Source organism: Cupressus sempervirens, chromosome 3 (assembly GCF_028749045.1).
Source record: "Cupressus sempervirens isolate cs-2001-9-10 chromosome 3, ASM2874904v1, whole genome shotgun sequence".
In the NCBI taxonomy this organism is placed as follows: Eukaryota; Viridiplantae; Streptophyta; class Pinopsida; order Cupressales; family Cupressaceae; genus Cupressus; species Cupressus sempervirens.
Window position 1 is genome coordinate 7,981,912 of NC_143120.1, and position 22,593 is coordinate 8,004,504.

The window sequence follows — 22,593 nt, forward strand, 5'->3', positions numbered from 1 at the left end:
AAGAGAAAGAATAAAAGAATGATTCAATTGGAAGCACCAAATTTTGATGTCAGAGCTAATTTAATGCATACAGGTGCAAAGATAAAGAAGACTAGAATGGATTCTAGACTGGTAGTGAATCCTGCCTTAGGAAACTTATTTGTTTAAATTAAACAACCAGTCACAAGAAAGGACATAAATAAGGCAAATGAATCTGATTTCAGCATCACTAAAGTGGATCTAGGATAGACTACTCGTGAAGGAAGAGAACGCAATTTCCAAGTGTCAACCACTGTCCTGATGGAATAGTTAAGGAGAGATAAGAAAGCTAATAATATACTCAAGTGTCAAGTTCAAGCACTTTATTCATGCATCTGATTGATGGTTGGTGATTCCTTTCTGGATCCTAGCTCATCTACGGAAATCACAAGAGATCCCAAGATGTTTGATAAAGAAACCATTCAAGAGATAGGAGAATGTCAAACTTATAGTAAGATGGTGAAAGCATGGGTAAAAAGCATGAAAAAACAAGAATCAAGCTTATTTTAGGAGGTTAAAGTTGCATTTATTGTTTAGTGTAAAGTCTGATCAGTCCCAAAGTAGGAGATTGTTAGATTGTGGTAACTGACCAAGAAAGTACTATACATACTTCATAAATTCGTTGGGGAAATTTTTTTTGGGCCCTATTATATCAAGATTTTGGGCCGACATGTAATTATTAATTATAACCAAAAAGCAGTAAAAATACTTGTATAAAAGAGCTTAGGGTTAGGGATTGTTTCATAGTTATGATGTGAAAATTGGTTCTTGCGGTAGTATTGAGCTGTAAGGGATTACAAATTGTAATCAGGTTGTATTAGATTGTAATAATATCAGACTTATTGTTTGGTGGACATAGCCCAGGGATTGGGTGAACCACGTTAAACCTTGGTGCCTTGTGTTCTTTTTTGTGTGATCTATTATTTTCTGTTATTGGTTATATTTGCATGTAATTGTTATTTCTATCCATGGTTTAATCCTAACAAGTGGTATCAGAGTGAGATTATTTTTAAGTTATCCTCTGCAAGAGAGTCTCACAGTTGAGTGGGAGTGATAGAGGACAAGTGTAAGCTAAGGGTTGGTAGGTTTAATGGGTAGAACTTCTATTTATTGAAGATGCAAATGGAAGACTATCTTTATCAGAAGGATTAATGGAATCCATTAGAAGGAAAAGCTAAGAATCATGGATCTATGTCAAATGAGGAATGGGATCTTTTGGATGGAAAGGCACTTGGAAGCATTCAATTATGCTTGGCACCATTGGTGCTATTTAATATTACAAAAGCAAAGACAACATAAGAGTTGATGAAAACCCTAGTGACATTGCATGAAAATCCCTTCGTTTCAAACACGGTATTTCTCATGAAGCATTTATTTAATATAAAAATGGTAGAAGGTGGATTTGTTGCAAATCATAAAATGAGTTTAACACTATTACTAGTCAGTTATCTTCTGTGGGTATCAATTTTGAAGAACGAATTAGGGCTCTCTTGATTTTGTGTTCTTTCCCTAAAAGCTAGAATGGTTTGGTAATGGCTATGAGTAATTATGTTCCTAGATCTAGTACCCTAAAATATGATGATGTGATTGGTGTTATTTTGAGTGAGGAAACTTGTAGGAAATCCTTAGGTGGATCTATATCAGGAAGTGCTTTGAATGCACAAAGTAGGGGTAGAATGACTGAGAGAGGAAGTAATTTTGGAAATCATGGAAAATCAAGAGGAAAGTCAAAGGGGAGGAGGTCTCAATCAAGAGGACTAAATGAGTGCTAGGACTATGGAAAACTAGGTCATAAAAAGACAGATTGTTGAAATTGAAAGAAAAATGAAGGAGATAAACCAGATGGAGAGAAGGAGGAAAATATGGTAAGTAACAAATCTGAAGAGAAAGTTGTGTGTATGGAAAACAAATGAGAGTGAGTTTTGTAAAGACTGAGAACGAAAACAAAAAGGAGAAATTAGAGCTTGTACATACAGATGTATGGGGCCTGGATCAGGTATCTTCCCTTGGTGGCTCTTATTATTATGTTACATTTATTGATGATGCAACTAGAAAAGTATGTGTTTATTTCCTTAGACAAAAATCTAATGTATTTCAAACTTTTAAGAAATGGAAATGCTTGGTTGAAAATGAGACTGGTAAGAAATTAAAATGTCTCAGATCTGATAATGGTGGTGAGTATTATAGTCATGAATTTGAAGATTATTGCTCCACTAATGTTATTCATAAACAAAAAATTGTTCTGAGGACTCCACAGGAAAATAGAGTGGTTGAACACATGAATAGGACTATAATGGAGTGTGCAAGGAGCATGAGGTTTCATGTTGGGTTGCCCTTACACATGTGGGTGGAGGCTATCAATACTACTATATATTTGATTAATAGAGGTCCCTCTACTCCTTTGGGCTATGGTATTCTAGAGGAATCATGGACTGGTAAGAAGGCGAGTTATTATTTTTTCAAAACCTTTGGCTATGAAGCATTTTCTCACTTAGATTCTGAAAATAGAACCAAGCTAGAAGCTAAGTCAAAGAAAGGTATTTTTTTGGATATGACATTAATGAATTTAGTTATAGGCTTTGTGATTTTGAAAATAATAAAATTTTAAGAAGAAAGGATGTCATATTCAATGAGAAAGTGTTGTACAAAGATTTGTTGCAACAACATGAGAAGAAAGAAGATGATTATGTAGTGCTAGATGATACTCCAAAAGTTGATGTTCCAACCATTCCTTGTGATGTTCAAAAACTATGGCAACAAATACCACACACACTAGTGAATGTTAGATGGTCAACAAGGCAAATTAGACCTCCAAACAAATTCTCTCCCTCTTTGTACTCAATTTTACCTATTGATGCTGGTGAACCTGAATGTTATGATGAAGTTGTATAGGTGGATACTAAGATTTCATGGGAGTTTGAAATGAAAGATGAAATGGACTCTTTGCTGAAAAATAAGACTTGGGATTTATGCAAATTGTCTATAGGTAAAACAACTTTCTAGAATAAGTGGGTTTACAGGTTAAAAGAAGAGGATGGAGGTAAGAAAAGATTTAAAGTCAAGTTAGTTGTGAAAAGATTTGCACAGAAAAAGGGCATTGATTTTGATGAGATATTTATCCTATTGTTAAGATGACTTCTATCCATATTGTTATAAATCTTGTGGCTACTAAAGATTTGCATTTAGAGCAGCTTGATGTTAAAACAGCCTTCCTTCATGGTGATTTGGATGAAGAGATATATATGGCTCAGCCATAGGGCTTTACAATCAAAGGTGCAAATTAAAGAAAAGTTTATATGGCTTGAAGCAAGCACCTCGATAATGGTATTTCAAATTTGATAGTTTTATGCATTAGCATGAATACAATAGGTGTCATTCAAATCATTGTGTTTATTTTAAGAGTTTGGATGATGCCAGCTACATTATTTTATGTTTATATGTTTATTATATGCTTGTAGCTGGGTTTAACATGGATCATATTAAGGGGCTATAATGTGAGTTAGCACATGCATTTCCTATGAAGAATTTGGGGGCAACAAGAAAAATCCTTGGTATGAAGATATGTGGAGATAAGAAGAATAGAACATTGATGCTATCTCAGGTTGATTATGTGGAGAAGGTGTTGCAACGTTTCTCTATGGAGAATGTTAAAGCTATCAGCACACCTTTACCTAGTCATTTGAAGTTGAATAAAAAAATGTGTCCCAAGACACAAGAAGTAAAGGATAAGATGTCCAAGGTACTCTATGCTTCAACTATAGGAAGCTTGATGTATGCTATGGTATGTACTAGGCTAGTTATTGCACATGTAGTGGGAGTTGTTAGCAGGTATATGATTCATCCAGGAATTGAGAATTGGAATGCAGTTAAATGTATTCTAAGATATTTGAGAGGAACATCCAATAAATGTTTACACTTTTGGGGCTCTACTACTAATTTATAAGGCTATGTTGACTTAGATTTGGCAAGGGATATTGATACTAGGCAGAGTATTACAGGTTATGTCTTTACTATTGGTGGGGCAGTCATGAACTGGGTTTCTAGGTTACAAAAGGTTAATGCTTTATCCACTACAGAGGTAGAGTATGTAACTACTATAGTGGAAACCAAGGAGATGATATGGTTTCAGTTCTTCTTAGAAGAATTGGGACACCCTCAGAAGGATGATTATTTGTTTACAGATAGTCAAAGTGTCATTCATCTTGCAAAGAATTCAAATCTACATTTAATGACCAAACACATATAGTTGTGGTACCATTTCATTTGGTCAGTTTTGGAGGATGGAAAATTAATGCTAGAGAAGATACATACAAATGACAATCCAGCAGATATGTTGACAAAGGTAGTAACATGAGAGAAGTTGAACTCCTCTTCAACTTTGGTTGGACTTCTCGATTGAATATGAATAAAAGAATAGCAGAGTCCAAGGTTGTTTGATCTAGTGAGAGCCTCATGGAGTAGCGGCATAGCTATAGGATCAATCTCCAAGTGAGAGATTGTTGTTTAGTGTGGAGCCTAATCAGTCCCTAAGTAGGGGATTGTTAGATTGTGGTGACTAACTAGGAAAGTATTGTACATAATTCATAAATTCTTTGGGAAAAAAAAAATTTGGTCCTATTTTATTGGGATTTTGGGCTGACATGTAATTATTAATTATAACCCTAAAGCGGTAAAAATTCTTGTATAAAAGAGCTTAGGGTTAGGGATTGTTTCATAGTTGTGATGTGAAAATTAGTTCTTGTAGTAATATTGAGCTATAAGGGATTATAAATTGTAATCAGGTTGTAATCACTGGGTTGTAATAATATCAGACTTTTTGTTTGGTGGATGTAGCCCAGGGATTGGGTGAACCATGTTAAATATTGGTGCCTTGTGTTCTTTTCTATGTGATCTATTAGTTTTTGTTATTGGTTATATTTGCATGTAATTGTTATTTCTGTCCATGGTTTAATCCTAATAGCATTTTCCAAAGCAGATCATATACAAAAAAACATTCAAAAGGAGTCAACAACATTCAAGGAACAACAAACATTCTGGAGAGAAATTGATGCTAATTTAGTAGAGATTAAAGGAATGGACAGCAATGTAGTCAAATCATTGAAGTTAATAACTAGTGGTGAAGAAAAGAAAATTGATATATGGCTAGAAAACATCAGACATAATAATGATAGCATGAATCAACAATTAGGTGAGGGAGAGCAATTCTTAAACTCATGCAAGTTATTGAAAAAGAAGGCCCTAGGGGATATACTGATGATCATAGAAGGTATTCCTATTAGTGAACACACTCAAAATCTAGACATATCTTCCATTTTGGAATTCCTAGAGGAAAAAATCAACACCAAACTTGGCAATAAACAAAGTTCTGATGCTAGTATTATTAAAAGATTGAGAAATCTCTTAGTGACATTGGACTCCTGTACTCAAAACTTGCCAATTTATGTCATAAAGTTGGATGAAGTTAGAAAGAGACATGAGCTATGCAAGCTGAAGATGCAAAGTTTAATCATCATTAAAAACAAAACTTTGGCTTAGGTAATAAAATCATTTAGAGCATACAAGGAAAAATTGACTCAGCTACTCACAGCACCTACAGATCAAAGAGAAAACTCAAGAAATATTAGTGATCATAGTTAAAAGCTAGAAGTGCATATGTCTAAAGTTGTGTCAGGTTTTTATTTATGTATTTTGTAAAATTGTCAACTTTAGAATTAACTTTAGTTTTTTTCAATGTCTTAACTTTTTCTAACTTTAGTTAAGCATTGAAAGTTAGACTTGGTTGCAAACTATCTTTAAAGTAGTCCAAACCCTAATTTTTTAAGTAGTTACAAACCCAAAAGGTTAGTCATTCTAGAATAGCTATAAATTCCTAAAAATCAATGTAATAAGGGACTTTTTGGACTTGGAGATAGGGAACACTTATGTTCTGATAATAAAGAAATTTTTGAAAAGTGTGTACGATTGTTGTTCTTGTAATCAGCCATTTCTTACATTATTGGTGCTAAGAAATAAAAGAAAGTACATTTGGTGTTCTCTTTCTAATGAATCTGAATTGTTGAAGTGTTGATTCATCATATGAGTATTTTCATGGTATGGTGTGAGTATTCATGAATCACTGAATTAGCATTGTGTCAGTGATAGCTCTCAAGCATAGTTCTTGATAGCTTTCATGAACAATTTACATTGTTTTTATGGAAACATTAAAGCCGTGTGGTGCATTCGCTATCAATGGTTTCCCTTTTATTTTCTAAGTTCTTTTCATCTTTATTGAAAAACCAAAAAATTTATCTCACGAGGGAGATGTCCCTCTACATGTAGAGGAAGGCCAGATATTAAGGGCCTATCCAACTGTTGGAGACATAAATTTTCCACACACTCCATTGGGTCAAATCATATATTTTCTAAGTGAAAAATCTATTTACCAATAGATTTTTGGTGACTCCACTGGGGAGACTGAACAAGAAAAGATTGATAGTCACCTGTAATGAAGCACAATGGTGCTACCACATGAGAACATTTTTCCTGTTCTCCAACCAAAGCTTGGCTTCTAGGACACCCTAGCCTAGAGGTGTAGATTAAGTGCACAATAATAACATCAAGTAAATCAACTTCTTGAAGAAGAAGAATAAGAAGAGTTCAAGGAAATCTTGTGAAGAGCTCCTATTGGTTAGGATGTAGTCATTGAAAGAATAGTAGTTATCCCAAGGAGAAATAGATAGAATCTTGGTCATATCCAAGGGCAAATAAATAACAACCAATAAGCTGGCTGACAAACCATACACTTGAATAGACAAACAAAAGGATTTGCTAGATGAGGATTTTGAAGCCCTTTAGAAGTTAGATTTCAAGCCAGTTACTCCTATGAAGAAGAAGGTTAAGTCTATTAGTAGGTCATCTTCACCACCCAAGGCTACTATTTCTCCTACATCCTTTCAATCTTTGATCCTACTAGGTACACTTGTACCTCTAGCTATAAATTTGCAGCCTTTTAACATCATTCTCCCAACTATGGCACAACAAGAACCACAACCACCAGTCCCATGGGGAGCTGTTATTGGTCCATTATCTTTAGGGAACCAATTACATGACATGCTCGTTGGCTCCCAAAAAATTCTTCCTAACTTTTCTAGGGACAGGAAAGTTACCACTGATCAACACATCAGTGTATTTTTCATGGCAAGTGGGGTTCTTGCAATTCAACATGAAGATGTTTTTTTTCATCTTTTTGTTGAAACACTCATAGATGCGATGGCTGAATGGTTTAGTCAGGAGCTAGCTGGATCAGTGACTTCATGGAAACCTTGATTCAAGCTTTCAAGAGGAGATTTAAAACTATAAAAGATGAACATTTTCTCCTTTCCCAATTGACTCAAATGAAGAAAGAAATTCATGAGCCAATGCAAGAATTCATTGCTCATTTTAATTAGACTATAAATTGAATTCATGTCAACAAAAGACCCACTGAAGAAAAAAAAATGACTTTCTTCATCAATGCTGAAGCTTCTGATGTAAGCTTTCAAATATGAAGGGCGAGATCTCCTAATCTAGCAGCCACACAAACTTTGGCTATCAAGGTAGAGGATGACTTGCTTAGTTTAGGAAAATGGAGTCATGATCTACAAAAGGGGAAAGGTTAGAAAGCTCCTGTCACTACCACTGACCCTTTATATCAAAAATTGGCTAATGATGTGTTACAAATCAAAAATAAATTGCCCCACAATCCTCCAACTCTATATCAAGATATTCCAAGGAGAAATTATATGCCATATCAGCAAAATAGACAAACTAAATGGCTACCCCAGCTAGCACCAAGATTAGCCATCGAACATCCCACATCATCTAGTAAACAAATTGCTATGTGTGATTTTCACCTAATGATAGATCATGATGGTGCAAGCTATCCCAAGATGGCTAGATTCATGCAAATACATTTGACGGTAGAGAAAATAGAAGAATATGTGGCTCCTGAAGATGTAAAAGAACCTACTATTGGGACCTCTTCCATAAAATTTCTAGAGTATGAACCTAATGATGAGAAAGTTGAAAATATTAACAATCATTCTTGAAATGTAGCTACACCAAATTGGAGATAGAGATTAGAAGAGAAGTGGAGTAGAGAAGCAAAGGAGAAAGCTTTTGATGAGACTACTAAGAGAATTATATCTCATAACCATACTTTGGAAGAGGCTTCACAAGTGAAGGAGATAGATAAAGGTAAATCCTCTCCCATTGTTGAAGACTCTTTTGATTTTATTGATCATTGTAAGAAGACCAAAGTAAAAATTTCTTAGTTGGACTACCTAAAAGCCAACCCACATCAGTTAGAAAGGTTGATTCAATGCATTGGTAAAGGAAAAGGTTTTCGTAAGATCACTATCAACCATGAGTCAAGGGTTTCCTTAGAGGAAGAAAATCTGCAAGGGCTCATGACTGAGAAAGAATCATTTGTTGTAGCTTCTTTGTCAAATAAACCTGATCCCTTCTATGTTTCCCTCTATATAGCTAGATGCAAGTTAAGAAATTGTATCACTAATTCTGGTGCATCTAATAATGTTATGCCTTCAAAGGTGGCCCATGCCCTAGGTCTCTCATTAAACAAACCATCAAGAAAGGTGTATTCTATGGAGGTAAAATAAGTTTCGCTAGTTGGCTAGTTAAAAGATGCTCAAGTAGCCCTTGCAACACATCCTAGGAAAAAGTTCAAATTGAATATCTTGGTCATTGATATTCCAGCCAATTATGAGATTCTATTGAGTAGAAGTTTTTGTAAAGATCTTGGTCATGAAATTAAGATGGACATGTCTCATGCCCTTATCCTGATTAGAGATAAAAAGGTTAAAATCAATCTTGAACCTAAAGCTAAATATATAGTCTTGAATTTGGATGATCCAAGTCCTAAAATTTTGTATGTTGATACTGGACATGGAACACATATGATGACCTCCACTAAAGAAGATGTAACTGAACCTCTTATGCTTGATATAACCAATGAATTTTGGTCAACACAGTTTGATGGAAATTCTTCTTCTTCTATTTTAGGTGTTGGGATAGTGTTGATATCACTGAAAGGAGAGAAGTTCCTGAAAGCTTATAAGTTGGCTTTTGAAACCACTAATAATACCACAGAATATGAAGCTCTTCTACTTAGCCTTGAGTATGTAAGAGAAAAAGGGATCAAACAACTCAAGGTATCGGGATATGCAAAATTAGTTGTCAACTAGGTACGAAGACAATATCAAGCAAAGAATACGAGACTAAAGGCATATAGAAATATAGTGTGGGATGAGATTGAGTATTTTGGTTCTTTTTCTTTATCTTCTATTCCTTATGAATAGATTGCAAAGCAGATTGTCTTGCAGTCTCTGCCTCTCTCCTTATTCCTCACCCTAAGTTCAACAGAGATGTTTGCACAATAGAGATGATTCATAGACCTAGTGTGCCTGATAATGATTGACATTTGAAATTTTTTGATGATGTTGGGAAAATCATTGCATTTCTCGAGGGAAGACCTCCATTTTTAGATTTAAATTTTGAAGGATCACATAACCATGATGGAACATGGGGAGATAATCCTGATATTATTCAAATGTAAGATAATGTTATTCCAAGAGGATTAGTCACTCTTGAGAGTCTTTTTGATAAAGAAGATAAGAGAAAAGAGAAAGTTGAAGATACTAAATATCCTAATTCTTTGGGTTATGAGAAGGTAAACATTGGTTCTGAAGAAATCCCAAAGATGATCCTAATACGGAAAGATTTTTCATTAGAAGAGAAAGAAGAATTCATGAATTTGTTAAAAGTTTACCAAGATGTTTTTGTGTTCTTGGTGCTAAGAAATAAAAGAAAGTATATTTGGTGTTCTCTTTCTAATGAATTTGAATTGTTTAAGTGTTGATTCATCATATGAGTATTTTCATGGTATGGTGTTAGTATTCATGAATTGTTAAATTAGCATTGTGTTAGTGATAGCTCTCAAGCATAGTTCGTGATTGCTTTCATTAATAGTTTAAGTTGTTTTTTATGGAAACATTGAAGTTGTGTGGTGCATTCACTATCAATGGTTTCCCTTTTATTTTCTAAGTTCTTTTCATCTTTATTGAAAAACCAAAAAAATTATCTCATGAGGGAGCTGCCCCTCTAAATGCAAAGGAAGGCCAAATATTAAGGGCATATCCAACTATTGGAGACATCAATTTGCCACACACTCCATTGGGTCAAATCATATATTTTCTAAGTGACAAATCTATTTACCAACAATATTATACATACATACATATATATATGTGTGTGTGTATATACACTATAGATAGGGTAGATAGGCCATCATACTCTTATACACACACACACATAGACACACACACACACATACACACATACATACATACATACATACATACATACATACATACATATATATGTATGTATGTATGTATGTATCTATGTATGTATGTATATGTATATATGTGTATGTGTGTGTGTGTGTGTGTGTGTGTGTATGTATTTATGTATGTATGTGGGTATACTAGACTGCATCTTGGAAGACTATCTAGTTCTATATTTGATTTTTCTCTTCCTAATTGAGGTATAACTATTCTCTCTTATTTGGAAGATTGTTCTTTGTACAATAATTTACATGTACACATAGTACCTCATAAGGATTCATCTACTAGCACATATAGTTTTACCCACATAAGTTATATTTTCACTTTCCTTTTAATTGGATATATTTTTAGATTAACATATATATTTAAACTTTCATAGGCTAAACAGATGGTTATAATGAATCTTCTGTAAGACTAAAGTGTACATAACTTCCACCAATCCTTATCATTGAATTTATTTGTTTTGGAAAATGTCAATATCATCTCTTTCAACCATATATAATCTTTTCTCAAGTGGGCATTATCTAATATGTCAAAGAGAACATGATGAATATGAACCTAAATGATAACTCTAATCTTAATCACATTCTTAAGAGTTTACTATTAAACTTGTTATTGATGCATAAAAAGCTTTAACCCTACCAAGAATGATTGTTGGGTATTCACATGTGATGGGACGAGTCTAATAGGATATGTACATTTATTGTTTGATTTCATTGCTGATGAAGTGTGATAGATTACCCAAAAAAATGTTTGCATGACATTATGGAAATAATTATAAATAAATTCTTCAGTAGAAAATTGAAACACTATTTTGCAAAGACGTTTTATTAAGAATAAAATAGAGAAATTAAATTTTCATCCTCCATGCTAAATAACTATGGCTTCTTAATCATATGTAATTCTAATTATTGATTCAATTTTTTTGAACATTGTTTAATATATAAGAACCATTTGAAAACATATGATGACATTATCAAATTAATTGTTTTATTGTACTTTTCATAGGCTAGTCGTGAATGCACAATTAGTACAACTACTAAATTAATTTATGCCAATCATAAAAGACCATTTTTTAGTAATTGGAATATTTCTATAGGTGTGATATTTATTTATTATTTTATATATTACAAAAATGAATTTTATTAAATATGATTGGTTGAATTTGTTTTGTCTTAGGACCCTTTTTCAAAGGTTCCTCCATATTTCATTTTCTCCAGCAATATTTAAGGAGTGTGCACATGGAATTTAATTCATTTAATTATAATATATATCCTGTCTTACATATTTTCTATATATTTTAGGAGAGTATTTTATTATTTTAAATTACTACTAAGCATTGTGACATTTATTAAAATTTTCTAATTATTAACAATTAACAATGGTTAAAATAATAAACTAAGTTATTTTTACCAATTAATAACCTATTACCCTGTTGCCCAATTTTCAATTCATCCTATTTTTGTCTTATGTTGAAGTCAACTCAATGTGTCAATGTTGAGTCTATGTCTAGAATGCCTCTAGGATGACTTCTCTTCTCTTCAACCCCTTTCAAGCTAACCTATGTGGGAAATTATGTAAGCATTGCACTAGTCAAAGGCTAGGTGATTTAGGGTTTAGTAGGTTAGTTATAAGTGTCTCCTTGATGAGAAGAAGCTCTCTAAACTCAAATGATTCATGATCTAAATATTTAGAAGGATTCCAAAGACAAATGTCTATAGTGGTTACATTTCAATGGAAGATATCATAGGTGATCAAGCTCATAATGTAGAGAAACCAATTTGTATCAATAGCTACATAGACAGGTGGAAAAGTCAATCGACAAAAGGAATGCATGTCATTGGTCAATTGAAAATCCAATTTCCCTTAGATATGGATCCCTAACTATCATATGAATATCAATTCAAAGGTTTTCACAACATCACATCTCATATTTCATATGATGAAAGATAAGTCACAAGGCAACGAACATAGATGGATGATTAAGTATGAAGTTGTCACAACATCATAGATGAAATGAATGTTCATTCTTAGACTATAGCGAAGATGCAAGACATCTAGTCCAATGATCATTGCTTGATTGCAACTTGTTTCTAGCTTGAAGAATTCTAGGGTGCAATGGTGTGAAGAGAATGAAATAATCGTCCAAGCTAATGATCGCAACATCACATGCAGTCAACTAAACTTCCATTTTAAGTTGTGAAGTAGTGAAAGTATGTAAATTTCCTTGTCACACAATGTTAATTTTGACCCTCAAAGAAGGCTAAGGAGATATGAGAGACCATGATGTTTAATTTAAATAGTTATCGCATGTTCAAAGGGTTAAAGGATGAGTGAGAGTTTTGAGTTTCGAGCTTGCAAATAAAGTAACAATTAAACTCAAAATAGTCATCATGATATTGCAAGTTTGAAATAACTGTTAGTTTTAATATTTCAAAGGCACAATCGTGGTTAGTGTGTAGTCATTGCTACTTCATTGTGGTTAGTAAAGGAGGTAGTAAATAGTTGCAAAGTGGAAAATAAGAGAAATCACAAGGTCACAGGTTAAAAAGAATTCAAAACATTCCCAGATGCAAAACTAAAAAATAAAATAATAGTTGGTGAATTGCATCATCACATTGGGTAAAGAGATTGTATAAATGACAGTTGCAAAGAAGTGACAAGAGAAAAATAAAGAGGATTATTATGTTTTAATTGTGATCATTGATTTAAGATTGATAGTCATAATTCAAATTTTTTTTGATCGTTGAGATATGAATTACATGGATTTGACACCAATAGCAAAATATGAAGGGAATGAAGATTATCACAGGGTTTTTGAAGTTGCATGAAGATAAATGGTCACCGAGTGTTCTAAGAGCTGCCATGGGATCAAGATCATTGATGAGAAAGATTCCACATGTCCATATGGTGCCATAGATTAGATATTTTCATGTTTTATTTCTATTGTGTGACTGTTGCACAACTAAAACATAGGAATGATAGAAGACTATAAATGTAATTTTTGATGATAATAAAAGAGGTCGAAAAACTTGATACTATTGGCTCTGTAATTCCATTTACCTAATTTTATTTTCATATTTTGTTCCCATTCAATTCATAGATTAGTTCTACATTGAGAGTTGAATAATTATTACATATGATTCTGTGATCACCCCATGGATTTCATTTTACTATGATATTTACAATATAGGTAATTCCATTTACTTTTTCACATGTGATTCTACTTCTCCACTTGTTTGTTCTATGGCATGTTAAAAGTAGTTTCATTGGGAATTGAAGAATAAATTTGGATGAACCTATTAGCAATTTCTTGGATTCCATTTCACCTATGTCTAATAGTTAAAGAAATTCCAATTGCCCTTGTGTGCATCTCTTCTTCCTTTCCAATTTTGGATTTAGATGATTAATCTATATTTAGAATAGGAGTAAGGGGTAGAAAATTTCAATGCAATCTACTATAGTCATTCCATTGGGTGTGATAGGTTGTTCCAATCCATTTTTCCTAAATTTTGTGTGTCTACAAGCAATTTGGTTAGCCTTTACTGCTCTCAAGTTAAGAGCTTATTCTATCATAAACTTCTGATCTAAGAAAGACATATTTATTGCATATCATTGAAAATACTAAGGGATTTGTGCCCTATAATCTAGAGGGCAATGGTAGAACACTTATAGTAACCCATTTTTTGGTGACATCGTTTTGTCTCTGCAAAACATAGGGTATTAAAGAGTCAGGTTATAATTCACAAAAAGAGAACAAGTTGTTAACCAATAGTTCTTGGCAACTTTACTAGGGAGAATTCAAAATGAAAAAGCCCTAAATAATTTCTCTTCATGGTTAGTTTTCACTCTAATTCCTTATATATTTTGAGTTGAAAGATATGTCTTATGGAGGTGAGGTGTTTTCCATAAGAACCTAATATCATTTTATAGCTTCAACTTGCTAAAAAATGAAGGAAAAGCTAACTCAAAGTTGAAGGCTGGTAAATTTTCCTTGATCACCAAGGCTAAGGTAAACTTGAAACACCATTTTCTAAGTAGTTTATTCATCCTAGATTCCAAGTATACTAGGAGAGCCAAGGAAAGAGGAAGGATTGACCTAGTATATGAAGAGCTCAAAAAGGCCAACTTTCCTATTCTAGAAGACATTTTCAGAAAGGGAAGAGCATTTGCAAGGGAATTCATGGCCAAGAAATTCCAAGTAACTCACTTGCCTACATTTTTTCTTACTAGAACAAGGAGAAGTTAATAATTTCTACTCTTATTACTAGAACTTCTATTCCTCCTACCTTTGATGCTTTGTTGTTACTTGGTGCAACACTCCCTATTTTACTCAATTTTTGAACAAATCATACCATTGTACTAGTATCTATGGCAGTCCCTTGGGGAAATGTAATTGGTCCTCTTGCCCTTGCAACTAATAATGATTTTTTAGGAGCACCAAATAAAAATTCCCAAGATTTATTGTGATGACACAATCTCTGTAGAACATCACCTTAGTGTTTTTAATGAGCCCGTGGTGTGGTCAATCCTCGACATGAAGATGTGGTAGTCAGGATGTTTGTAGATACTCTTGTAGATAATTTTGCTGATTTATTCCAATATTTACCTATATGGTGTATCATAGATTGGGATCACATGAAACAAAGGTTTGAAGAATGCTATAAAAGTAAAGAAGATGCACAAGTGTTGTTGTTGTTATTGTTATAATTGGTATAAATAAAGAAAGAACCAGCCATTTCTATGAGGGATTTCAATGCAAAGTTTAACAAACTTGTCAAGAGAATACCTACTACAAGTGCACCAACAAATGACAGTAATATGACCTTCTACATCAGTTCTATGCCTCTTGATCTAGGATATCAAATTAGGAGAGAAAATTTAGCAAATTTACAACCTACCCAAATGCTAGTTGTGGAGATGGAAAATGACATGATACCCTTTGGTAAGTGAAAAAGAGAACTTCAATCTGGAACCATAGGTAATGCAGCTAGCAATTCAAATAATATAGATGCCATGCTCTAAAAGTTTTCTAATGGGGTTATTTCATTGGAGAAACAAATCAATAGACCTATTCATTTTCTTCACCAACCTTATCAAGAATGTTCTAGGCATCAAAATGGAGGTAAGACTTTGCAAATACTACCTGCTAAATAGAGGTTAGCAATTGAGGTTTCTCCAAAGAGACAAAACACGTGTTCTTTCCACCTAAGGGTAGATCATGATGGAGATACATGTGGTGACATGATTAGATATAAATAGATGGTAGAAAATAAGGAACAAATAGTGGAATATCTAGAAAGTGAAGATGATCATACTCCTTGTGGAAACTCTAAATTTTTTTATTTAGAGTATGAATCAAATTTAGACTCTGGAGGGGACTATTTTGCAACTCTAGATGGACCTCAATTGATAATCATGACTAGAAGACAGAAGAATAGGAATCAAACCTCCAATCTAGTGTGTGGTAAAAATCATGCATCATCAAACAAAGAAGATAAAGATAGTGGAATGGTACCTTCAACTCCACAAAAAGAGCACATAGGTAAGTCACCTAATTCCTTTGATATAATACAATACTATGAAGAGATGAGAATTCAAATATCTCTACTAGATTACTTGAAGTCTAATCCTAATCAATTACAAAGGTTAATTGAAAACTGTAATAATAAATATGGAGGACACGTTTGTATTAATGCTAACATTGATCATCAGAGCAAAGCTAGTACTAGTGGAAATCCTTTGGGTGATGAAGATCTTGCACTACCTAAATTGTTTCAAGAAGAAGAATCCATTGCCTTGGTCACCTATCCAAATCAAAAACCAAATCCTTTATATATTTCCTTTTTTATTAATGGAAATAGGTTGAGTAATTGCATTATAGACTCAGGGGCTTTTGATAATGTGATGCTCGCCTCTATTGCTAAGGCTCTAGGTCTACCCATAACTAAAACTTTTTCCCATTGTTTCTCAATGGATGCAAAACAAGTACCATTGCTTGGACAAACAAAGGATGTTCAATTTGCAAAGTATGATTTCAATTTACAAGTTGAATTTCAAAAATACCAACAATACTGCAAAGTATGAAGCTCTTGTCCTTGGCACAATTGCAACAAAACAAAAGGGGTCAAGATCCTTAAAGATTAGGGAGATGCGGAATTGGTGGTAAGGCAAGTCAAAAACCAAAATACAGTAAAGAACTTAAGATTGAAGAACTATCATAATAAGATGTGGGATGAGATTGAAAGTTTAGATGCTTTCTCAATTATAGCATTACCAAGGGAATTAAATTCAAGATTTGATTCTTTGGTAGTCTCTACATCTTTGCTCCTACCACATTCTAACTTCAAAGATTAAATTTATAAAGTGGAAGTTCTATTCAAGCCCAATTTTCTTGATAATGAAGATCCTTGTCAAGTGATTGATGATGACATACAAATATAACAAGTCATTGAAGGGGCTAAACCTTTTACAGACTTGAATTTTAAAGGAAACAATAATTCAAGTTGTGATCCATTAACATATGACAAAAGGAAATCATAGCTAAGCATGATTTATTTGAAAGGTAATAAGATTCCATCCCATCTTATCTATTTGGAAAATATTTTTGATAGACATGATGCATACATTAAGAGGGAGAGAGATAAGAAAAGAAAAACTTGTGGTGAGTATGATGGAATAAATATAGGAACAAAAATCAGTCCAAAAATGATAAACATAGGAAAGTGTTGCACACAAAAGGAGAGGGTAGAAATCAAAAAATTACTCATTGAATATCAAGATATATTTTCTTGGAGCTATGAAGATCTAAACAAATTGATGGATGGGAAATTTAAACATGAAATCCCTTTAAAGCTAGGAGCAACACCATTCTAACAAAAATAAAGGAAATACAACCCTATAGTTTAAGGAGAAATCTTTAAGGAAATTCATAAAATGTTGTAGGCTAAGATCATATATATCCTATTCATCACTCTACTTGGGTAGCTAAAATTATGCCAATGAGTAAGAAAAATGGAGGATTTATGTGGATTTTAGAAATCTAAATTAAGCTTCTCTCAAAAATAATTTTGCAATTCCCAACATGGATCATCTCTTACAGACTATTTCAAGGTTAGAGATGATGTCTATGTTAGATGGCTTTTCAAGGTATAATTGGATTCAAGAAGATGAGGTGGATCAGTTCAAGACAAAATTCACACAACCTTGGGGTACTTTTTCATATAGTAGGATACATTTTGGCTTAATTAATGTAGGTGCAACATTTCAACTTGCAATGAATTTGGCTTTTGGTGATTTTTGAAAGATAAAATCATTGTTGTGTACCTTGATGATTTGAGAGTCTTTTCTAAGAAAGGAGAAGATCGTATTAAAGACATAAAAAGAGTGCTACAAAGGTGGAGAGATCATGGCATCTCACTAAATTCCAAGAAACTAGTATTTTGTGTGATATAAGGTAGACTACTTGATCATATTATATCTCAAGAAAGGGTGAAGATTGATTCAGACAGAGTTAAACCCATTTAGTAATTAAGTCTGTCATTAAGAAAAATTGGAGTAAATTGTTTCCTTGGCCATTTAAATTTCATAAGGAGGTTTGTGCATGATTTCTTTGAAATAGTTAGGTGTACAGTAGATATGATGAAGGGTAATAAAGATTTCAAATGGAGTGATATTCAAAAAAGGGCTTTTGAAGACATCAAAGGTTCTATTGCCAAAGCCCCTATTCTTGTTCATTGAGATTACAAGAATTCATCATATATTATTATGCATCAGAACATACCATGTCATCCATATTGATGTAGGAAAACAAAGGAGGAATATAAACCTTGATTGATTTCATGAGTATTCCATTGAAGAATAAAGAATTGAGATAATCACAAATGGATAAACATGCATATGCAATAGTGAGAGCACTCAAAAAAATTAGGTTTTATATTTTGCATTCTCATTTTTTGATACATGTGCTAGATTCTGCAATTAAAACTATCTTGACACAACAAGAGGTTGATTGCAATAGTAGAGGAGCTCGGATAGAAAAAGTCCAAGAGTATGATATAGAAATTAAGCCAACCAAACTTGTGAGTGGAAATGCACTTCGTAAAGCTTTGGAAAAAGATTAGCAAGTTCAAGAGGAAGATACTCCAAAGGTTATTATGGTAAGTCTTCAAGATCCTTGGTTTTCAAATATTGCAAACTTTCTGACCTATGGTGAATGCCTTGATGGATTGACTACTAAGAAATAAAAGGATCTAAAAAAGGCCTTACATTATGTAATTCATGATGATTTTTTATATAAGAGAGATATTGATGGAACATTTCTAAGATGTTTTAATAAGGAGTAGCAAGAGAAGCTTTTAAAGTCTTTTCATAATGAAGCATGTGGAGGACACTTCTCTTCTACTGTTACTACATTCAAAATATTAAGGCAATGCTAGTATTGGCTTGGTATGTTTAAGGATGTATATAAGTGGGTTTCCAATTATGAGAAATGTAGGATGTTTACTGGTAAACCTCGCCTAGTTGCCTTGCCTCTTAAGCTAGTGGTTATTGAAGTTCCTTTCGTTAATGGGGTTTGGATTTTATAGGCCCAATCAATCCTCCTTCTAGTCAAGGACATTCTTATATCCTAACTACCATAGATTATTTTTTACTAAATGGGTAGAAACCAAGCCAATAAGGAAGACTTCATCGAAGGTGGTATGTGTGTTTCTCAAAGAACATACACTGGTTAGATTTGGAGTTCCTATGAAATTGATAATGGACAACACATCTTATTTTTATTCCTTAGAAATTGTCGAGTTTTGTTATGATAATGGTATCCAAATTGGCCATTCCTTTGATTATTTCCCTCAAAGAAATCGGCATGCCAAATATAGCAATAAGAATCTAATTAATATCTTGAAGAAATTGGTCTCTAGATAATCAAAGAAGTTGGCACAAGAAGATACATGATGCTTTATGGGTTGATAGAACCACACTTAAAAGAGCCATCGGTATCTTACCTTTGTGTCAGTTTATGGAGTAGAAGCTAACTTGCCATTACCTCTGGAGCTTGTCACTTATAAATTGAAGATGGCATATGTAGAGGTGGATTGTAAAAGAGAATTTTCTATCTCACCAAACTACAAGAGAAAAGAGAAGAAATAGTTGAAAAAATTATTGAACACCACGGAAGAGTCAAGAAATTATTTTATAAAAGAGCAAGACCAAGGAAATTCATGGAAGGTGATTTTGTCCTGCTATGGGACAAGAGACATGAACCAAGACGAATGCACTCCAAGTTTCAATCTTTGTGGAAAGGGCCATTTTAAAGCATGCAGGTAATCTAGAACAACTCTTTCAAGTCGGCATATCCCACTAAAGAAATCCTACCATTTTCTTATAATGGGTAGGATTTGAAGTTGTATCAAATGTAAAATTGAAAGCAGGTAACCTCTGAATAGTAACTAGTTAAGTATGCATTTATTTTGTGTATTTTTCCTTATCTTAGTCACTCACTTTCTTAGTTAGTTGTTTCTACTTTCCTAGATTAGTTTTTTCTTTTTATTGCTAGGTTGTCATCCTATTTTGCATAACCAAGGATTGCTAAGATTCTTTTAAGCATTGTCATGTTTAAATCCCCGGCAGAGCCAACTATTGCCCAATTTTTAATTCATCCAAATTTTGTTTTAGGTTGAAGCCAAGTCAATGTGTCAATGTTGAGTCTATTTCTAGAAAGCTTCAAGGATGAATTCTCTTCTCATAATCCCCTTTCAAGCTAACCTATACAAAAAATTATGTAAGCATTGCACTAGTCAAAAGCTAGGTGATTTAGGGTTTGGTTGGTTAGTTATTTAAGTGTCTCCTTGATGAGAAGAAGGTTTATAAACTCCAATGATTCATCATCTAAATATTTAGAAGGGTTTTAGAGGAAAATATATGTAGTGGTCATATTTTAATGGAAGATATCATAGGTGATCGAGCTCAAGATGTAGAGAAAGCAATTTGTATTAGCAGCTACATAGAAGAGTGGAAAAGTCAATCAGAAAAAGGTTCACACAAGCCATTGGTCAGTTGAAAAGTCAATTTTGGTAGGAGATGGATCCCTAACCATCAGATTAAGATCAATTCAAATGTTTTAACAACATCACAACTCATATTAAATATTATGAGAGATAAGTCACAAAACTATGAATGTAGATAGATGGTTAAGTATGAAGTTGTTGTAACATCATAGATAAAAGGAATGTTAAGTCTTAGACTATAGAAAAAGTGAGACAATCAATCCAATGATCATCTCTTGATTGTGGCATGACTTAAATAATTCTAGGGTATTATGGTGCGAAGAGCATAAAATAATAGTCAAAGCTAATGATTGCATCATCAAATGTAGTTAGCTAAACTTTCATTTTAAGTTGTGAAGTAGAAAAAGTATGTAAATTGCATTGTCACATGATGTTAATGTTGACCCTCAAAGAAGGATTTGAAGATGTGAGAGACAATAAAAATTAATTCAAATGGTTATGACATGTTCGTAGGAGGTTAAAGTTAACTCTAGGTCAAGGTCATGAAGTAGAGAAAACTCATTTTCACAACTTTTCAAGGTTAAAGGATGAGTGATAGTTTTGAGTTACAAGCTTGCAAATGAAAAAATGATTAAACTCAAAATGGTTATTGTAGTATTATAGGTTTGAAATAATAGTTAGTTTTACTTTCGTGAAGGCACGATCATGGTTAGTGTGTAGTAATCACTACATTGTTGTGGTGTTAATAAAGGAGGAAGTAAGTAGTTGTGAGGTGGTGAATAAGAGGAATTACATTGGCCATAGGCTAAAAAGCATTCAAAACATGTTCTAGGCTACAAAACTATGAAATTCAATAAGATTTGGTGAATCACATCATTGCATCTATAAAGATATTGTATGAATGATAGTTGCAAAGAAGAGACAAGGGAAAAATAAAGAGGATTATTATGTTTTAATTGTGATCATTGATTCAAGATTGATGGTTAGAATTCAAAATTTTTGTGATCATTGAGATATGAATTACATGGATTTTGTGTCAATAGCTGAATACAAAGGGAATGAAAATTTTCATAGGGTTTCTATAGCCGCATTAAGATAAATGGTCACCAGGTGTTCTTAGAGGTGCCATGGGATCAAGATCATTGATGATATTCCATGTGTCCATATGATGCTACAAGTTAGATATTTTTATATTTTCTTTCTACTATGTGACTATGGCACTACTAAACCAAAGGAATGATAGAAGACTATAAATGTATTTTTTGATGATAATGAAAGAGGTCAGAAAAATTGTTAGTGAATTGTCTCTTTAATTCCATTTACCTAATTTTCTTTTCATGTTTTGTTACCTATTCAATTCATAGATTAGTTCTTCCTTGAGATTTGAAGGATGATTACATATGATTCTGCGATCACCTTGTGGATTCTATTTCACTATGGTATTTATTGTATAGGTAATTCCATTTACTTATTTACATGCAATTCTACTTCTCCTCTTATTTTATCCATGGCATGTTAAAATTAGTTTCATTGGGAATTGAAGAAAAAATGTGGATGAACCTATTAGCAATTTGTTGGATTCCATTTTGAACACCTATGTCTAATAGTAAAAGTAATTTGATTTTCCCTCATGTGAATCTCTTCTTCCTTTTCTCTTTTGCATTTAGATGATTAATGTGCATTTAGAATAGGAGTAAGGGTTAGAAAATTTCAAGGCAATCTACTATAGTCATTCCATTGGGTGTAATAGGTTGTTCCAATCCATTTTTCCTAATTTTTTTGCATCGACGAGAAATTTGGTTAGCCTTTACTACTCTCAAGTTAAGAGCTTATTATGTTATAAACTTTTAATCTAAGAATTGTGCTCAACTAATTAAACTAGAATCCTTTAAAAAATTCAACTATTTCTTACCAACATCATAAATTCTATCATAACTATAGGTAAAAAAAATGGACATCTTTATGTTAATTTCATTTTATGTTTTTCTACTACAGAATGATTGTGTCAGTCTAATCAGTGTCTCGAACAACTACATGTATGTAAAATCCTCCTCCATAAACTTAAATTTTCCTTTAGTAAGAAAAAAAAAGTAAGAGGTTTTATTTTCTAGGGTTTGAATCAAGATACCAAAAACATCATTTGTTATATCCTTTATACTCTACTAAATTAGTTTTGAGAAAAACAT